The sequence below is a fragment of the Ambystoma mexicanum genome, chromosome 2p (assembly GCF_040938575.1).
Source record: "Ambystoma mexicanum isolate Mex_15411 chromosome 2p, UKY_AmexF1_1, whole genome shotgun sequence".
NCBI classification, from domain to species: domain Eukaryota; kingdom Metazoa; phylum Chordata; class Amphibia; order Caudata; family Ambystomatidae; genus Ambystoma; species Ambystoma mexicanum.
In genome coordinates this window covers 516,838,519-516,857,454 of record NC_090923.1, presented here as the reverse complement: position 1 = coordinate 516,857,454, position 18,936 = coordinate 516,838,519, and positions in this window count along the sequence as shown.

The window sequence follows — 18,936 nt, the reverse complement described above, 5'->3', positions numbered from 1 at the left end:
ATGGCTCCTGTTTTGGCCAGCTGATCAGCTAGGTCATTTCTTTTTTTTTTTTTTTTTTTTTTAATTTTTGTTTTTGATGCTTACGCATCGTTACAAATTTAGATCACATTCAAATTTACAATAAAACTTTTTACAACAAATTTACTTCTATTTTAAGATAAATAAATAAAACATAGTTACTAGACAGCAAGATGTTAGAAACATAACGAGTATGTACGCGTTCACTTTTGGAAGATATACATAGTGCACAGACAGCTTCTCCAACCGGAGTTTTCACAATTATACAGACTACATAGTTCATAACAAAGAGCTAGTAAAGTCATTCAATTAGACGGGCAGTTATTCATGAACAAGCCTTTCTGCAGTCTAAAAATTATATACATTAGCAAAAATTTCAATGCAATATATCATTTTTTTTATGAGTGTACAGTCTTTAGCTGTTGAGAGATTGCTGCATCAATGATTTTTATCAGGCGTACCGTTGCCAAAATAATTGCTTTTGAAGTGCCCCACATACAGCGCGTCCAAATTAAATCTCTTCCAAGTTCGGTATTATAGGGATTAAAAGCAAAAATGATTCTTTGTCTATCTGCTTCAAAAAATGGACAAATCATAAAGAGGTGTTTTAGAGTTTCACTATATTCTCCAAGTTTACAAAATCTGCAAGTAGTATCAGCAGAGATATGTTCGTTGTTGGACCAAAATTGAGTTCTTGATTTAGTGTGAATAAGGTCAAATCGAAATCGCATGTAGATTTCCTGGGTCTCAGCACTAGGACATAGCATAAGATAGGATAGACGTGGAACCTGTGCGTGTCTAAAGGATGCATATTCCATATATGATACATATTTAGATATTTGTAGACAAGTTGCTGCCCAGTCGTTATTGAAAAGCCGTTTATAGGCAATATTTAATTTGATCTCTAAATCTTCGGCAGGAAGATTAAGCCCAGCTAGAATGTTAAATATTCGCTGTCGAAAGTGTGTAATCGATCTAGGGTGCGATTCTCTCAGCATGATGTGGAAATCTTCATAAAGCGAGTTTTCTAGAGGGAAGTTCATTTCGAGATAAAGTTTCAAGAGACGCCACTGATGTCGAGATGCCAAAGAGTTTAGGCCTAATTCATGGCGTACAAGTGCATTTGGCAAAGAAGTAGGGAGATGAAGAGTCACTTTCCACAGTTTTGCTTGTATTTTGTTTAAGAAGACCGACAAATCCACCAAGCATATATCCAGACCATATAGTAAAGTGGCCTCTACCTTTTTGGAATAGAACTCAAACAGGGGCGCCAAAGTAAATTTACAATATTTACGATAAATTATGCGCATTTGATTTTGCAACGGCAAGATTTTTTCAACAATTGCTCTTTTCCAAAAGCTGGCGGAAACATTATTTGCCAGGTTGTAACCAAGATAAGTCACTTGATTAACAACTTGAAGGTATCTGGAATCGAGTTGCCACTTAAATTTACGAATTTTTTTTTTTTGGAGCATAATATGAGAATATTTGATTTAGCAGCATTGATGGAGAGATTATTTTCTTTACAAAAGGAGGAAAAGGTATCTAGTTTGCTCTGGAGCCCTGATTGTGTGCTATCGAATAAAAGCACATCATCAGCATAGACAAGCCAAGATAATTGAAGCTTGCCAATGCGGACCGAATTAGATTTAGAGAAATCCCAGATACCCTCAATGTCCATCAAATATAAGTTGAATAAGACTGCTGCCAGGTTGCAGCCCTGCTTGACACCAGTAGCTGTGGGAATAGATGGGGTCAGAAGGCCATTGCTTGCAATCCGTACCCGGAATGAAGTATTATGATGTAAAAGAGCAATAAGTGCCACTAAATCAGGGGGGAAGTCAAGCAGCAGCATTTTAGCCCACAGTCTGCTGCGAATTACAGAGTAAAAAGCAGATGATAGGTCCAGGGAAGCAATGAAAATTGGTCCGTTAGCAGGTTCATGGGATTTAGCAATCAGATGTGCAAGAATAGTGGCATTTAATTGTGTCCCCATATGTTTTCTGAAGCCAGTCTGTACTTTATTAAGTATCTTCCTTTCTAAGATACATTTTTCAATATCTTTTAGCAGCAATAAGGCGAAGATCTTTGCAGCCACATCAATGAGCGCAATTGGCCTAAAGTTAAGTGGATTATTTAGGGGTCCTGATTTGTGCAAGGGAATAATAATAGAGCAAGTCCAGGATAGAGGAATGCTTTTTGATTTAAATATACTTTGAATTGCCTTCAAGAGTACATTGGCCCAGAATAATGGATCATCTTTTATCACACAAGGGGGTACACCATCCGGGCCTGCACACCTAGAAGATTTTAGCTTTGAGATTGCTAGAAGAATATCATCTATATCCCATGGACAAGTCTCGGGTATATATTTAGTTAGGTCTAGTAAGTTTACCTTCTGAAAGCGCATAGGCAATGAATATTTGTGCTCAAAGAAGTTAAACCAAGAGATACCGTCAATTGCTGATTCCATATGAGGATGGTCCGAATTGGACGAGGCTCTAAGAATTTTCCAAATATCTCTGGTGTTTTTTTTGCAGATTAGGCGAATCATGTTTTGATTGTCAATTAAATGAGAGTTAGCACGAGCCCATTTAATTTTCATTTTGAATTTTCTTTGAAGAGTATTTTTAGCTTTTATATAACAAATGGAGCTCATTTTCAACAGATTCTTTCTAAGAAGACGAATGGCAGAGTTTTTTTCCTTTTTTATGTTAACAAGGCTAGAAGCTAAACTTGGCGCTAAGTTAGGAATGGTGGAATGCATAGAGGAAGATTCTGCTATGTCTCTAAGGTGATTCTGTATCATCATAGTATTCCATGATAATAAAGCTTGTGAAGAGTTATCATCAGTATGCGGATCCGACCACCAATCACGATTGACTAGAAAAGTCAGTCGTCGACATGTGGAGTGGTTCCAGCGTATTGAGAGAAAAGGCCTATCATTTTGGACTAAAGCCGAAGCAGGTAACTTAAAAAATACGTCAGATTGGACTGAAAAAGTGCTCACTAAAATAGCATGATCGCCATAATGTGGGAAAAAGGGAACGATTGGTGAAAGTAAGCCCGACAAGAACTTTGACGTTATTATATAATCAATAATAGAATAAGCATTCCCCCTATGCCAAGTGCATGGAGAGCTTGAACAATGTGTCTTAATTACACAAAGGTCCCAGCTCGCAAGAAAGTTAGACCATTTAACACCATTTTCATAGGAGTTTTTCCCATGCTGTGAGGTAGCCTGTGAAGGAATACCAAAAGAGGCCGCATATAAGTGTGCATTAAAGTCACCACCAATTAAAATCTCTGGAGGAGGATGATAGTGGTGGATGTCTATGAGCACATCGTTGAGCAAGATAAGAGCATCAACAATGGGGAGAGTGGAGGGGTTCCAGTAAAGTGATATAAACACTATTCTCTTTATCCCATGAATATTGATGTTAACATCAACTATCAAAAATAATTGAGTAGCAATTTGGTTGTTAATTGTAAATCGTAACTCATTATTGAGTAGTATGGAAATGCCTCCCACTGGTCGCCCTGTTAATGGTTGAGTCGCTACATGATGGAATGCTGTAAAACCATCCAGAGAAAAATTGTTGGAACACATAGTTTCCTGTAAAAGCATAATGGTAGGAAGTGAATTTGTAGCCTTATTTTGAAACCAATTTAAAAGGTTCTTGAAGCCACAACAATTCCATGACTGAAGAATGAAATGTTTACATTATGAGTTTATAGATGAAGACGAAGTAGAAGCTGCCGGTATATTAAGAGGGAGTAAAGTAGGTAAGGTCCCTAAAAAGCCATTTAAAGCAGTGGTCAAAGAAGCCAATTGTGTTAAGATTTTAGCATTTTCTGAAGTTTCAGACAAGGAATCTTTCGAGGTATTAGAATTTTTTACTATCCGAGGAGGAGTGAAATCTAGAAATTGCATCGCCTTTTCCAGAGTAGAGAAAGCTTGCAATTCCAGTCCCAAGAATAGCAGATCATTCTTATATTCCCAAATAAGTTTAGCAATAATTGGGGATAAGACTTTGCAAACCATCCGATTATTGTTAATCAATGGCAGCTTAATACAATCAACATCTTGTGAAATCAGGTTACGTAATGAGGGAATTTTGTACAACGTGTTCATCAAGAAGGAACGGTTAATCGGTGCCATGCCATTAATTAGGGGATCGCTAGACCAGCCGATCAGTGTTTGAGTTTCCTCAGGAATATCACTGAAGGCAGTTAGGCTTCTATTGAGTACAGTGAGTGTTGGAGTAGAGGGACCGACTGGCTTAGATAAATCCGGCCCCTCTTGTCTCTCAACGCAAATGGATATAGGCAGCATAGAATCAACACATGTAGAAGTTGCAGTAGGCACAGACTTTGTGGTGGTGGATTTTGCTTCAGCTGACACCAGAACAGAGCGCTGTACAGACACTTCAGAAGATAAAGGCTGAAGAGTACTATTCTGTAGGAGAGAAGTTGTGGGTTCTATCTGCGAAATTCTGAGAGAGGGAAGCTGGTGCGGCACTTGAGCAACGTGCAGATTAGAAGGGTTATGATCCAAAACATCTGACTTAGAGTTAGCCACATTAATTGAGCATGAGGTTTTTTTATTCTCTATAGCAGGAAAAAACATGCACAAATTAGCTTGACAAGAGGCAGTAGACTGGATACTGCCTCCACCACATACAGCACCTACTACAGCCTTTGGATCCTCTAAGGAGTTTTCTACAATAGGTTGGAGAAGTGTTGACGGTAAGAGTTTCTTTTTCTCTTTTTTTGTTTTTTTAACGGATTTCAGTTGCAGGGCAATTTGACTTTCTTCATTTAATTGACTCGAGTTTAGCCGTAAGTCTTCAGATTCTGACTGCGAGATGTTCATTACAGCATCTAGTGCTACGCAATTAGCAGCAGAGCCTTGCCTGATAGGGGCTACATAGTCATTAGAGAATTGAGGGTTTTTATTTGCTTTTGATTTATTTCTGCGTTTCAACGCTCTCTGGTATGCCTTTTTCATTCTACGTGAAGGATGGCATAAAGTTGCTGGTCTATCAGAGTCGTATAGTGGCTCACCGGAGTCAACACCATCTAAAAGGTTTGTAAGAGCGGATGGACTATCTGGAGAAGGAAGAGAGTTGACAAGAGGGGCAGTCAGAGCGGGCGGTCGCGCCGTTCCAATGGCTTCCATGTCAAATAATTTTGAGTTGAATATTATTTGTTCTATTTGGAGAATTCTATCATGTTGAAGTTTAGCTATTTCGGCTAACTCAGTGGAAGAAGAGATGGAATTTGTGCAATCCACTGATGCCGATGGTACTACTGCATTCGCAAATGAAGTAGGCATACCTTTAAGCAAAAAGGGAGCATCTATTGTTTGAGTACTTTGTGAAGTGCAGATTTGCACAGCAGGGATAGCAGGCAGACTCTTTGCTACTGACTCAGCCAAACGTTGAGGGCAAGCTGTGTGAAAGTTATAACAAGCTTCTTGGGACAAAATGAAGCCCTCGAGTTTAGCAAGTTGCAATGAGTTAGAAGAGATCGAGTTTCTTAAGTCCTTTAGGAGTTCATGAGTAAACTCATGTCCTTTGTCAAGTAAATTTAGAATACGAGACAGGACTGGGAAGGAGTGTAACTCTTGTTCAATCAGATGGGAAGAGTTCACATCGGTCGGTATAGGAGAGATTAAAGGTTGGGAATATACTTGAGCAGTGGTATGGTCTTGAGGTAAGTTTTTAAGAGTAGAATCATGGCTAGGAGGATCTTCAAAATGCAGGTTTCTATTTGAAGAAAAAGTGCTTGGAGGCGAGTTTCCTAATATTTTAGGGGTAAGGCACTCTTGCACAGTTTTGATGGATCGCAGTGGGTCTGAGAGTATAATAGGATGGAAATGTACTTGCTCACGCAGGCCACAAGATGCTGCAGCTGGCGTAGAAGGTCCCAAAGAGAGGCTAATGCGACGCTCTAGGGCAGATATTACACCAGGTGCAAGCATCGAGGTGTCAGAGATAGCAAGAGACGGTTTGCCAAGATCCCCCAAAAAAGCATCGGACAAGGTGTCTGCATCATTTGCAGTTTTTAATGAAAAAGAAGTATTTAGTTTATCTTCAAATAAAGTGTCAGGAAACTGAGCTTCGCTCAACTGATCAGCCTCCGTAATTAATTTACGGGGCTTAGATGATTGCGGGAATTTTGCCACTTCTTTTAGGCATTTGCCATTTCTAAGTGTCACGAGTGTAGAATCCATGAGAATAGCTATCTACACCTGATAGAAAGGAGACAACGTAATGCTCACCAAGTTGTAAGTTATACAGCCTAAGCCAAGTGAAGTGTAGCACAGATATGGCTAGTAGCAAAAGACAGAGTAGATGTGAAGCCCGACTGACACACAATGCCTACCACAGCATCAGGGCAATCCCACGCCACACGCCGCGCACCGCGAACAGCCAACAGTCCTTTGCGGTGCTTCGCGGTGCGCGGCGCGGGTGCGCCAGAGAGCCGATGATAAGGGGAGGTGTGGAGGGCGTGGAAAGGCGTGGGCCAATCAACAAGTACCTAAAAAGAAAAAGAGCAAGCTTAGTGAGGTACCAAACATGTAAATTATTAAATTAGCGCCTCCCACAGTCCAATCCAAAAACACACAGTCTTTCCTCCAATGCTGTGAAGAAGTGCACTGAGAAGAGAGCCCAATCACCTGGAACTGACGAAAGTCAGGCACTGCAAGGGGTTACAGAAAAGGACTTCCTCCTTGCAGAACGGCAGCGCGAGTGTGGAAACTGAGACCAGAAGCGCTGAATAAGTTTTCCAAGCGGCACAAAAACGGCGAGCAGCTTGGTCCAGGACAGCCAACAGTCCTTTGCGGTGCTTCGCGGTGCGCGGCGCGGGTGCGTCAGAGAGCCGAGGATAAGGGGAGGTGTGGAGGGCGTGGAAAGGCGCGGGCCAATCAACAAGTACCTGGAACTGACGAAAGTCAGGCACTGCAAGGGGTTACAGAGAAGGACTTCCTCCTTGCAGAACGGCAGCGCCAGTGTGGAAACTGAGACCAGAAGCGCTGAATAAGTTTTCCAAGCGGCACAAAAACGGCGAGCAGCTTGGTCCAGGACAGCCAACAGTCCTTTGCGGTGCTTCGCGGTGCGCTAGGTCATTTCCAGTTTTGTCTGGTCCCTCTACTTTAGAATGTCCCTTGATCTTTTTGCAGTAGATGGTCATCCCATTCAAGGTGACCAGATCATCAATATTTTGTATTAATTTTCCATGTTTCAAAGGTTTATTATTAGCACATAGCATGCCTCTGGTTTTCCAGTTTACCAGGTTCTCCACGAAACCGCCCCGTACATAATCGTACATAATCTGAGTCTGTGATTATGACCAGTTCATTGAGTTGGTGTTGGACAGCAGTGAGGATGGCTTGATGCACAGCCATCAGCTCTGCCACTTGACTACTTCGAGGACTGATTTTGTACCATGCAGAGGGTTCTGGGGCACCATTCACCCATGCATTCCCTACACCGGCCACAAGTTCCTTTTCCCCGTTGTTGTCAACATGGTAGGAGCAACCATCCACATAGACAGTGGGCATTCCCACACACTTGTCTTCTTCATAGACTTTGTGTGGGGAATTAAGGTATACCTCCATGTTGTCCTTCACTTTAAGACTTTCATCCTCGAGACAGTTTTCTCTGGCACAATCATGCAAGTCAGCCAGACCTTGCGCGAGTGGACTCTTCTTGTTTTGGCCATATCTGACCTCCACAGGAAAGCCTGGCATTGACAGAATCCAGGAAGTTATTCGGGAATTACTCACATTTCGGGCCCGGATTCTGTCACTTTGAAGATATTGCAAAGGTTGGTGTGGAATCTCCACTATGATGTGTTCCCCTGGATAAACGGACGGTAATTCTTCAATGCCCACACAGTTGCCAGGAGTGCCTTCTCACAATCGTTGAATTTCTCCTCCACAGAGGATAAAGTCTTTCTCACAGAGGCGATTACTTTATTGACCTTGTAATGCTTTTGATATAATACTGCAGTCAAGCATGTATTTGAGAACCCTCTCTCCAAGAAGAACTCCTTGTTTTTGACAGGCTTAGCTAGGCAAGGCGCTTGTGGGAGGCTTCTTTTGAGTTGTCTTACTGCCTCGGCTTGTTCTGGACACTCCCACTTTATCCCTCCCTTTCAAAAGATGGATCAGGGGTCTTGTGATCTCTGCGTAATCCTCAATGAACTGCTGCAATTAGTTAGTGTAAGGAGGCTCCTTAGTTCCCGCAGAGTTATTTTCTGGAGTGCTTCTACTTTCTTTTCCTGGGGACAGAGACCCTGGGGAGTTATCTCATGCCCCAAGAAAATGACGTGGGTTCTGCACCACTGTGCCTTTTGAAAGGAGCGTTTTGCTCCAGCAGCCCTCAACTGTGTCAGGACATAATGGATCGCCGATATGTGTTCATTCACAGTAGAGCTCTTGACTACAACATCATCTACATAGGCCAGATTACCCCTTTCTCCCAAGTCGGGCATGGCCTTATGTAGGAAGATGTTAAATTCATTGCTGGAGTTGATGTATCCGAAGGGAGTCTGGTTCCAAGTGTACTGCTGCCCCCCGAAGGTAAAGGGCAGCTTTTATTGGTCCTCCCTAATGACAGGTACAGTCCAGTACCCATTGATGAGGTCAATGGCAGTGAATACCTTTGACCCATGGATCTGGGCCAGCCCTTGGTCAATGTAGGGAAGAGGCCATCGGGAAGTATGGACCTGTTTGTTGAGCTCCACTGGCTGTTATGTTTCAAAATCCCCACCACCGGATTATTGAAGGTGCTGTGGACTGGACAAATTATCCCACGGAACTCAAGGTTTTTAATTGTTTCAGTAAGGGACTCCATTGATGCGAGGGGCAAGCGATATTGCTTCATAAACACTGGCGTCATGCCAGGGTCCGTGGGAATCGTTGTTGTGTGGATGTCAGAGCAACCACAGTCACATGAGTCCACCGCAAAGAGATCTTGAAAATCTAAGAAAGCTTGTTTCAATTTTTGCTTTTGTTCCAGAGTCTCACAGGCATCAGATAGGTTGACTCTCTCTTCAACCGTCTGCCTGAAGCCTGGAAAGACTTCCAGTTTGGCTATCTCAGTAGCTTCCTTCAGCTTGGTGGAGAAGTCCCTGGTCAGAGTGCTGATTTGGACTGATGGCTTCAGGTCGGGGAGGCAGTCCTTGTGGACTTGAAAGATCACCTCATCCCGCCTGAAGTCACAGGTCACATCTGTTATGCTCACCTAGCTCCCACAGGGATGTCGGTCAGACCCGGATGGCTGCGGTCTCCACCAACGTGATGCGTAGTGCAGAGATGACTGACTGGACTGGCCCTCCTAATCTTGTCTGCTTGACCCGTAGAAGTATTCTCCTGCAAGTGGAGAGATGGATTTAGCCACCTGTGGATTCAAGTGATGGCACCCCCCACATTCCTCCCCACTAATAACCTCCAAAGTGCCCTTTCAGCAATCTCACCTTATACTCTTGAAAGATGAGCTCTCCATCCTGCATGGATTGCAGGGGTGCGTTGATGCCAGTTACTTCACTGGTTTGAAGGCGTGGGAGAGTTCCGGAGAATATTGACTCTGAGGTTCCTGGTGAGGACCTGTAAGAATCAAGTTCATAGAGTTCAATATGTCCGATGTTCACTTTTGTTCCCCCTTCCTTCCTTGTCTTGCAGCTGAGTTCATGAGATGATGCTCTCGTGGTAGCTGGTGGCGCTCAGGTAAGAGTCTGTATTACCCGACGCTGTCCGGTAAATGTTGGACGTGTTTAACGTGTTGTTTTCTCTCTCTTTGCAAGTGTGGCACACGAAGATGTGGAGAGTTATAGGATAATGCCTCCGGTGGTAAATCAGGTAAGTCTATGGTGATAAGAGTTATATTTGTTGGTTTTCTCGGCTCACTTTGTTGTTTTTGTTTGTCTCTCAGGTGCCGGAGTTCGGCGAAGAAATGATGGAGGCAGCACCGAATCGAAAGATGCTGCGAGGGCTGGTGAGTATGGCGCGGCGCTGCAGCTGGAGATGCGACGCGCACTGAAATGATGTTCTTTCCAGGTCCGGAGGCGAGATGGATCCGGAATCAGGTGAGGAATTCGAAAATAGTTCGTTTTCTAACCTTGTCCTTTTCTTTCCTCTTGTTTTAGGAGCTCCAGATACGAGGCGGGCGTGGCAGAAGACTGGATGCTGACTGCAGGCACGGTGAGCGTTACGCTGCTGAATGAAGAATAACGCAAAGCGTGTGCTGCTGTTCGGGCGTGGTTTAAATAGCCTCCAAAGTAGTTTCAGGTAAGAAGTTCCCCAGAACCACACCCAAGTAAAAAATAGTCCCTGTAATAAAATAGTCCCATCCAGGCCTCACGTTGGCTTGGACTCACTTGCTGCATGGTCTGCATCAGGTAAGTAAAGTCCATGAGCCTGGCGCCTATGGCGCCAGGACTGATTTCTATGATGAGCCTGGCGCCTAAGGCGGCAGGACTGAACCCAAAAAGCCCCCAGCCGGGGCTTTTGGCTTTTTAATAAGTATCTGGATGCCTGCTCCCGGAGCTGATGGGCTTGGTCCTGATACCCGGGGGTAGGCATCATGACAACATCTTCCTTACCATAAGGGCAGGATGAATACACCAGGAAATTCCCCCCATGCCAGGGGGAAGATCCTGTCTGGTGTGGTGTTGTCATCGCTATCACTGTCAAAACAGTCCTTGGGGATTTGGTCCTAACAGTTTGTTACCTAAATCTATGGAAAAATGACGGTCATCAACCGCCATTCCAATAATGGATCCTGCGCCCAGAGTGATACTCTTTAGGTCGCTGTTATCCACCTCAATTGGAATGTTGTTGTGTTCTATGTTGACTAGTGGTGTTGGGTTTACCCCCAACCCTTGCTGTTGGAAATGAGCATTTAGATGAACACAGGTGTCAGGATTTTTCAGTTTCTGTCCTCTTTTAATTTTTACTTCAAGTGAAAATTGTCAGATCTGTTCTGGGATGGTGACTTACTCTCCAATCTGAATTTCAACTACATATGGCAGCAGTTGAGCTGACCGAAATGCGTTCTCTGGGTCATCAAAGTCCATGGGATTACCCGCTAATTGGGAACAGGCTTTGAAGTTTATTAGGTCCAAACTAATGGCAAAGCGATTGAGAATGTCACTGCCGCAATAAAATGCAGCAGGGACGTCTCGCACGACCCAACAATTATGGACTATGCTCTTGTTGCCTATGGAGATTTTGAGCATGCACCTGCTAGGCAGGGGAGGTTTGGAATTGGGTGTTTCCAGGTCCATTTCCCATTTGTCTAACAGTTTAATTGTGGGAATGGCTGGATCTTTTGGGAGTTTGCGGAACATGGCCTCGCTGATGAAGCTCTTACCGTTGTTCCCACATACTTGGGCGAGAACATAGTCCTTCCCCTCATTTAACTGAATAGGGATGAACAACATCTCTCCAATTTTCTGAATATCAGCCAAGCTTTGAGCTGATTTCTCATCTTTCTGGACTATAGGAATGGGATTTTCTGTTTGTGAATTTGTATAGAATTTCAGAGTTTTTGGAAGGTTGATTTTCAGAAATAGAGAGACTAACCATCGCCAGTTAGTTGTCCTATTGCAATTACTGTCACGTCTGGGATTTCATTATTCTGGAAGTGGAATTCGATTTGGTCAGGTTTCTGTTCAACCATGTGGCATGTGCCATTTAAACTAACATGGTTGACATGGTTGACCCTCTGTTTCAATTTATTGGTCGGTTAGTGTGGGTCCAGAGGACCTTGTTCACACAATCTATGAGGGGAGTCAATCTACGCAGGATGTCATTCCCTAGTAAACAAGGTGTGCCCTCTGGAGTCAGAACTATGTCCGGGTGCTTCACCTTGTGTTGCCCAATTTTAATGTCTAAATCCGCAGTCCCCTCAACAGCAATTTCCTTCCCATCGAAGTTCTGAAGTTGCCCAGGAAGAGGGGTGAGAGGAATGTGGTATTTCTCCCCACTTCCTGAATTCAGCTGATCTAAGGCCCTTTTTGACAGAAGGGTAGCTTGGGATCCATTGTCCACCAGTGCCAAAATTGTACATTGCCCCTGTATTTGGACCAGGGCATAAAATCGACAGAGAGGTGATTTGGGCAGGATTCTGTTTCGGATCTTGGGAATCTGTAAGAAAAAGGTGACAGCTAGATATGGGGGAAGTTTTGGGCTCCCTTGGTTCTGATTCTGGGATGCCCCTCTTTTTGGAGGCAGTCATCAGGATGGGTTTGAACTAGGGGATTTTTGTGCTGGTCATTCTGGGGTTTGATGATGGGTGGTTTTAACTCGGTCCCCACATCTACCCAGTCTGGATTTGGATCCTTTGAGACCCATTTTTCTTTGGGAGGATTTCCCCCATTCCTGAAGGAGCAGATCCTTTTCCCAGAATCCTCTCTTTCAAACTGGAAGATTTGCACCTCCTCCACAAAATGGGCCTTTTTAGGCTCTTTATTTCTCCTGCCCCTCTATTCCTTGGGTTTCAGACTTTCGGGGGCAGGAGATTTTGGTTCCGGTTCCTGGGTTTCCAGGGGCTTTTCACACGTGGGGAAGGAAGCTTCCTCCAAGGCCTTACACCCCCCTTCCCCTTGTGCCTCCTCCATGGGAACCAGTGGGTTGTCGCGGTTCTTCTCGCGTCATTGTTCTGGAGCACCAGACCCTGGATTCAAGGAGGGTTCTGATGAGCCCTCAGCATGCGACCCAGATCCAGTGCCATGTTTTGGACCTGGTGCTCTAGTTGGGACACCTGCTCTGGCTGGTACGGGGTCCTCAGGTGTACCCTGGGTTGATCCTGTGAAGGGTAAATATCCCTTATTGCATAATACCCCTGGTTAGGAAAGTGTTGTGAATTACTTGTTTGAGTCTGATGTAGCTTGTCAAGTGATTGATGATGTCATGTGAGTGCCTGTGGAATGTTGATGTATGAGTGGGAGAATGCTGTGGTGAGTGTTCCATGTGAAGTCAATTGGCCCCTCCCTTGCTGGGTGATGGGTGCCGGTGTTTATATGTCTTATACCTGATATCTGGAACGTGTAACTGTTAGACGATCCTCTGCACACCAGTTCACTACACATCAGAACACTGCTCACATATCTCCACCATCCCCTCCCACGGTTCCAGGCTCAGGTGATTCGGTTAACCCAAAGAACCGGAAACCCCGTACCAGCTTTGGTGTACGGGCTCGATTGCAGCCCTTTCTGCATTGGCAATTGCCTTGGAGAGCGTATAGCAGAAGGGGCGGTGTTACGTCACCACGTCGGTCACGTGATCCAGAGTCACGTGTCCTTGTTGGACGTCACATGATCCAGAGACGTCACATGACTCCCAGACACACAGTATAAAGGTCTGAGAGACAGAACACTCATTGCTTCTCAGCTGGCTTCAGACCCTGTTTGGCGTTACTACTTGCTCCTTGCTATCTTGATCACGGAACTCTACCTCGGACTCCCTCGGATACCCCTTTTGTACCTTTGCTTGGAACTGTTGACCTGTTGCCGGATTTTGGACTTCACCTCGACTTGCCTTTGGATCATCCCTGGTTACCTTGCTGAACTTCTACGCCCTTTCCCTTCTTGGGATTCAAGTCAAGCCCTCTCTCCTACAGGTGGCTAGCCCTTCATCCACGCTAACCTGCGGTTCTACCATTCCAGGGATCGCTGCATCAACTGAGTCTCGAACCTCTCTACTAGGTTACCTGGGTTACCCTTACACCAGATAGGTAAGACATTTTAGATCCTTTTTGTTTATCTGACTGTGTTGTGATTGCCTGGTACTTAACCCCATTCCTTCTCGACAGCAGCATCGGTGTTCCAGAGGCTCCGTGGATCTGGGAAGACATCTCCCACCTGTGGCCTCAAAGGTCGCACAGCGGGTCTCTATTAAGTTCCCCTGTGCGTCACTTGGGGACAGAGGACTCATCGGTCTACACGACACTCAAGTCAGAACAGTAACATGTAACTCAAAAACATGAAGTAAACTTACTAAAAAGCAACCTAAAGCTGCGTGGACGGTGCCTTATTACAGAAAGTTTGGGTACCCCTCCACCCTTGGCCTCCCCTCTCCCGGATTGGGCTGTCTTGGCTCAGGAAAGTGGGGAAAGAAAGAAGAGTTGTTTTGGGGGTTGAGGTTTGGCGGGTACCGGGGAAAGAAATTTGGTCCGGCATTTGGGGGATTACTGCCCTCCTGGGGAAAGTGAGGAGGGAAGTTTCCTGGGTTTCCAGGTGTCTGGTTGGATCCGCCCCTTGGGCTGAAGGAGTCCACAAATAGCCCAGGATGGGTCTATTTCCTTTGTAGCGTGGGCTGATGTAGTCAGGGGAGTTAGTGGTCCTATTTTTGGGGTTACCTCCCTGGCTCCCCATTTGGGATTGGCTTGAGGGCCTTCTGGGTTTGGGGTTGGTTGGATTCTGCGCGGGAAGGTTTTTAGGCCCACCCTTCTCTAGATCTAAAATGAGGGCACCCTTGTCTGTTCAAGTGTGGGGATCCTTCACTATTAATTTATTATTTTCCTCCTTCATTTCATCAATTTGATTTTCTAGGGCAACTATCTGCCCTGTGCAGGCTCTATTATAATTTACTTGCTGTTCCAGCTTTTGTTGTCTCTGTAGTAGAGAATCCAACCTTTCCTGACACTCTTTTTGCAGTGTCAGTAATTTGGTGTCCTGCACTACCTTCTCTTGCTGCAGGAGATACACATCTTATTTTAATATAATCAGGTACTGTCTGGTTTCTCTCTCTGATTCTTGGCTCTTTTGTAGCCTTTTCTCTGCAGAGTCCAGATCAGTTTGGGTTTTCTCTGTGGATTGTATTTGCCTCTTTGCCAGATCAAGGTTTTCGGCATATTCTTCTTGTATTACTCCAAAGTGGAGGTATAGGTAAGCCGCTATTTTGGCAATTTTACATTGCTCTTCTTTTACTTTTGGGGCCATATACAATTCACTAAGTGCCTGGTGTAATGGACCCTGGTCCTGCCATTTATCTAATTCTATGGCAGTGATTTGTTGTTTGATTTCCTGCAGCCAGACATTCTCATCCTGCTCTACCCATTCACCCCTGACAAAAAATGTGTGCAGTTGGTGTTCTTTTGCCATATTGATTTCCGCTGCGGTCGCCATTGCGGAAAAATATAAATTTTCTTCTGACTTATATCAGGGTTATTTTACTTTAGCAAAACAGTCCCAATTCCTTTGAGTGTTTCTATTGAAGGGAGTTTTTACAGTGTAGCACAGTGTGGTAGCCCAACAAGGTGTATGTACCCCTTCACTTAGCACACTGTGTTAGACTGTCACAAGTGGTATGTCTAATTCAGGATCTCGTGACGAGCCCCCAAGCTGTAAGTGATTTCATTCCGGCACACACCCAAGTCAATGCCTAGCGTGAAATGCACAACTGAAATCCTTATTTATTTTTGTCTAATAGTTCTTTATTCTGAACGATATACCACTCATATCACACCCCTCTCCTGGAACCCCCCGCTCACACTGAACCAGGAATCAGGCTGGGTTGCAAAGTTAAAATATTTATTTATGTATTTACAATTTAATCACACTATGTTTTAATGGGTGCACAATAATCACCAATGGGGTGATGTAACACTGAATAATATTTTTAATACACAAGGAGTAATAGTGAGCAAAACAATTCAGCACAGAAATAATACTTTTGTGTTTGTGTTCAGATCAGATAGCACTGTGGTTAAAGGTTCCCCCTGCATACCCCTCAACCCCCAATAGGCAATGTACAGAGATAGGAGGAGAGAACAGGTTTTCAGGAATGACAGAATTCATACAGAATGTCAATCCCACTTTCCCCCAGCAAACACAAGAGAAAAACAGAGTTGACTGTCAAGCTGTCAGAATGGCTTTTAAAGTTATCTTAGAATGGACTGGACAAAAACAATAAATATGGTCAAAATTGCTGCAATTACTATACATTTTTATGGAAGCCGCTTTGGGTAGTTGCACAGAAACACAAGCAATGATTTAATACCAAGAAACAATTTGAAATCTTAAAATTCAAGTCAGAGCAATCAGAAGCTGTTTTACACGTGTAACAATTTCCCTAAACGAAAATTCACGGCAAACTTTTCACTGCACGATAATCGTGATAACGGGAGAAATGTGTCGATTTGGAAAAATTGAGGAAGGTATGGAAGTTTTAGTGGAGGCCAGTTTTTTTCGAGATAGGCGCAAGAATGGGAAACAGGAATGCACTTTTAAACTGACAAAGGACTTCTTACACTAGAGGATGACTATAAACAAAATGAATGCCCCACAGGAACACAGCCACTTGATCAGAATAACTGCTGCTAAGGACTCGCCTTCTTCAGATAAGAAAGTTGAGCACAAAGATAGTTTTAGCAATACGAGTACAGGAGGAAGATAGGATGGTTTGGATAGAGGGTTCAGACAATTCAAAGATACTCCTAACAATACAGGTTCTGAATACAAGATAGGATGGGTTTAAGATAGGGATTAACTAAGCAAGGTACAGATACTAGTGACACAGTTCTTTCTATAGATACTCACTAGATTTGTTTTTAATGGAACCATCAGGATTCTGGTCCGTCAAGATTCTGGTCAGGGAATTGGATCTGGTTCTTAGACAGACAGCTGGGCACATCAGATTGGATCTGCAATCAGCAAGGTGCTCTGAACACAGCATGGCACAGGACTGGACTAGATCAGCAATTCAATCTGGTCACAGCACGGCAAAGGACGTTATTGGATCAGCCCTTCTTGGTTCTGATGATAATTCTTTCAGCAGGTAAGCAGTTCAGCACAGCCCGGCTGTATTTTGATGCTTCTCCTTAGGTTTGTGGGGTTCTAGATCTGGAATAGGAGGCCTAGCTGAAAATGGTTCAGCTATGCACGGGGGTTCTGCTTTGCCAAGTTTCTGGAGTTTGGAGCAAGGAAGATGTAGAGTTCAGCAGCAGGGTCCGCTGCCATTATCAGAATAATGAGTGAATCTGTCTGTCTTTTTTTAGTGGTGAGCTGTCTCTATTTATGCTATGATAAAGGGGTGTGTGTGCTGATTTATCCTAGGTTCGTCCCTTTGACAGGTGATTGGGTCAGAGTCTCCTCTCTGCCTTGATAGGAGGAGAGCATCAGTGTGTCACCTCTATGGTGTGATTTTATGAGGCAGAGAATCCACCCCTACCCCCTTGAACACAAAATCTACTTTTGGCACCATACGTATTTACACATGTGCAACCTCTATAAAAATCATATATATCGATTACATATTTTATATAGCAGCTATCCCTCAAAACCCAGTAGCTGTTGGATCTTGTCTCGGCTTTTCACAGAATGTTGACCTTTTTATCACAAACCAAATGTCCAATTTCTAAGCAAATGTGTACAAGTGTGTGCGTTTAACATGGGCATAAGTGTATAAGTGTGTAAAGTCTCAGACTTGTAGCAAAAATACATTTTGTGTAAAATCACATTTTCTGCCATTTCTTTCGAGAACATGTCACACGATTTTGCTGCCTCTTGAAACGTGCAGCCAAAATTTATATTCACAAATCTGTTATTTTTATATTTTGGGCGAAAGGCCACCCTTATCTGGAGAAACCTGATATTAAAGTTTGGTAGCTTTTAGCCAGGCTCGATTTAATTGTTAATTCTGTTGCATTTTCCCTTAGCTTAAAACAAACTTGTGATTTCAAAATAGCAGCTAGAATACGTATTCAAGATTTTAAACCATGGGATCAAAACAATTATAAGATGGTTACTCTCAGTAACAGGCCTCTTAGATTGCAAACATTTGATTTTAGTGTATACATGTTTAAAGTTTAATCAGGCAGGCTCTTGACAGCTGTCATCTCAGCAGTCCACTACTGCACAATGATTTTTGAAATCCACAGACAGGCCACTTTTGCTGTGGAAATCCCTTTATGCTTTCAGCTTTTCAGGACTTTGCAAGTTCACAATGATTTCTTAGACTAAGTGAATTGTAGCACGCAGCAAGAATTTTGGATGTTTGAGGGTGTTTTGTACCGGCATTTTGCAGTTTCAGCAACAAATAAAAAAGGGATTTAAAGCAAGATTTTGAGTTTTCATTTAGCAACACTGATTTTTCCTTCTGTAGTCCATTTTCACTTGTTGTGGAGCCCAGTGACATATTCCATGAGGGAGACCTCTGTTCTACCAGTGACATCATTCATGGCAGATTGGGAAGCCATCTTTTTGGGCATTGCAAAGCGAGGTTTTCAGAGGTTTAGGTGTGCACAAGAGTTTTGTGACCGTTTTGTTATTTCTGGCACCCTCATAACACAGTGCTGCAGCAGGGCAGAAGTGGGTTAAAACATCCCACACCAATGCCCGTCTTGGCACAGAAGGGTCAATTCTGCTGTGCATTGAGTTACAGGACCAGATGATATCTCTGTGCCGTCGACAGTGGTGACCTTCTCAGTTGTCGTTTTCTGACAAAGGGGAAGCCCCATCCTTGTTGCCAGGTCTTGGTCTATGTAGTTACCAACGGCTCCGCTGTCTATGTTTGCCTCCGCAGCATGCATCCGAGATGGTTGTTGGTGACTGATCATAATCACAGTCAGGGCAAGGTGTGAGGTCTGTGGCTCTTTTCCTTCGCTCGACAAACAGACCTTTACGCTTGCCGGGCCTGGAAGTTTTATGACTCTTGTTCTCCTCCTTCTTTCTCTGTAGCTCCAACTCTTCTCCTAGGGGGTTTTACGGGACATTTTCTGAGGAAGTGACCTGATTTCCCGCAGTACAGGCATAATTGCTGTTGTCTCCTTTTGTCTCTTTCAAGCCTGGGTTAATGGGCTCTGTACCCCCCAATTTGCATGGGTTCCGAAGTGTTTTCTGATGAACGCGGACTGTTCTCCTTTGAGTGTACATACAGAGTCTGATTCTCCGTTCTGGCTCAAT